The 2,500-nt window shown below is 45.5% G+C and overlaps 1 long non-coding RNA gene across 1 annotated transcript in view; it reads right to left on the minus strand.

Annotated features, from left to right (window-relative positions):
* Nucleotides 1-2,500, minus strand: part of LOC119589872 — an 88,353-nt gene that overhangs the window by 46,230 nt on the left and 39,623 nt on the right. The gene's annotated exons all lie outside the window — the stretch shown is intronic.

A 2,500-nucleotide genomic window follows, 5' to 3' on the forward strand; every position in this document is an offset into this window, starting at 1 on the left:
CTCCACTTCTCTCCTTACCTTCACCTTCCCTCCACTTCCCTCCTTCCCTCCACTTCTTCCCCTCCTCTCTCCCTCCATTCCAACCCCCCATCCACCCCCCCTCCCAATCAGCAGATTAATCACTCAATCAATAATTACGCAATCAAGCGGAATGCCGGCGGCCGTAGACGATCATCGCCCTCGAGGTTTCCCGATCGAGGAGGCAGTTAATGAGAAAATGAGTTCATTTTTTTTTCTTCTCCTTCTCCTTCTCTTTCTCTTTCTCTTTTTTCTTCTCCTTCTTCTCCTTCTTCTCCTTCTTCTCCTTCTCCTTCTCCTTCTCCTCCTTCTTCTCCTTCTCCTTCTCCTTCTCCTTCTCCTTCCTTCTCCTTCTCCTTCTTCTCCTTCTCCTTCTTCTCCTTCTCCTTCTTCTCCTTCTCCTTCTCTTTCTCCTTCTCCTTCTTCTCCTTCTTCATCAGCTAGGAAATAGGTCATCCAAGAGAATCTTCGAGCACCGAGTAACAAAGTTATCCGCTGAGTTTTTGTTCGCTTCAACCGCATTTATTTCATCACGTCATCCGCACCCATTCGCTTCATCATCATCTGCATCATCCACACCCATTCGCTTCACCCCATACCTATCAACTTCATCTCTGCCCATATACTTCATCCACACCCACCATTCGCTTCATCCACGCCCATTCACATCATCCACGCCCATTACCTTCATCCGCACCTATTTGTTTCATCCACACCCATTAACTTCATCCCCTCCCGTGCCAGCAGACTCGCAGTGCCGACAGGAGGAGGAGAGAAGGGCACAGGCACCGCCCACCGCCTACCCGAACGCCCACCAGCCTGCCCCTCCTCCCCCCACTTCCCCCCGCCACGCCCACCCCCTCCGCCCGATCTGCATACCCGCAACGCCCGCCCATCGAACTCTGGCGCCTCATTACCTCTGCTTGCTTGCCTGCCTACTTGCCTGCCTTCCTGCCGGCGTGACCTTTGCATGACCTCACCTGACACCATACTGCAACGAGCTCAACCTTATGTGCACGCTTGCAACCCCGTGCAGTATGCAAGGAGTCAGGCGCGCATGCAGATAAGCACACCAGAAGTTCTCCAAACTATAGGCGAGCAAAAGCAAGAACAAGACACAGCAGAAATAAAAATAATAATAATAATAATAAATAAATATGCGAATAAATGAATAAAGAAAATAAATACGAGTATAAACGAAAAGGATGATAAGTGAGAATAAATAAACAGAAAAATAAATCTGCGTATAAATAAAAAGGAAAATCAATACTAGTATAAATTCAATGAAAAATGAATATACATATAAATAAAAAGGAAAATATATACCCGCATAAATAAAGGAAAACAATATTCAAAATAAATACGAGCATAAATAAAAAGCAAAACGAACACGACCATAAATAAAAAAAGAGAAAATAAATACGAGTATAAATAAATGACAATAAATGAAAATAAATAAAAATCAAAAGTAAAGAAAGGAAGAATACACGCGAATATGAGTAAAAAGGAAATGGAGTATGAATATTAATAAAACGGTCTCCTCATACACCAAGTGTCGGTGCTCTGACGTCACACGCACAAAAAAACAAGCAAACATGGGTACAAACTAATACCCATATGCATATGCCAATCGGGTAGAACAAATATATAATATAAATGGGTAACTTTCCTCTCTCCTCCTCACTCCTCATTCCTTCATTCTCATTTCCTCTTACTCTCTCCTATTTCCATTTATTTCATCTTTCCCTTCATCTTATTCTCTTCCAATCTCTTTTCTTTTCTCTCCCCTTCCCCTCTTTTTTTATCCCCTTCTCCCAATTTTTCATTTTTCCCATTCCATCTCACCACGATACAAACAACCAAGAAACCTGCCTGCCTGCCTGCTTGCCTGCCTGCTTGCTTGCTTGCTTGCTTGCTTACCTGCAACGCAAAGAGAAACTCGAATTAGATATCGATTTTTTAAGAGAGAGAGGGGGAGAGGGAGGGGGAGAGGGAGGGGGAGAGGGAGGGGGAGAGGAGAGGGAGAGGGAGAGGGAGAGGGAGAGGGAGAGGAGGGAGAGGGGGAGAGGGAGGGGGTTGCTATCTCTAAAAATATAGACCGGAGATTGGAAGTGGGATGGGGGGGGGGGGTCAGCTTGAGGAAGAGAGGGACGGAGGGAAAGGATATAGTAAGGTAGGGATAGAAAGGGCAAAAAAAGAAAAGATAGACGAGAGCGAGCGAGAGAGAGAGAGAGAGAGATAGATAGAGAGAGAGAGAGAGAGAGAGAGAGAGAGAGAGAGAGAGAGGAGAGAGAGAGAGAGAGAGAGAGAGAGAGAGAGAGAAATTCAATTTCCCTCCCTCTTTCATCACTCCGATTTCCCGGACACTTCTTCCGTAATCAAGACTCTCCTTGTCCCCTGCTATTTATCTCCCCTTTCCCCTTGCCTTCCACCTCACTACGTGCTCCGCAACCGGAATCCGAAATATACATTCACACTTCGT

Source organism: Penaeus monodon, chromosome 26 (assembly GCF_015228065.2).
Source record: "Penaeus monodon isolate SGIC_2016 chromosome 26, NSTDA_Pmon_1, whole genome shotgun sequence".
Lineage (NCBI taxonomy): Eukaryota > Metazoa > Arthropoda > Malacostraca > Decapoda > Penaeidae > Penaeus > Penaeus monodon.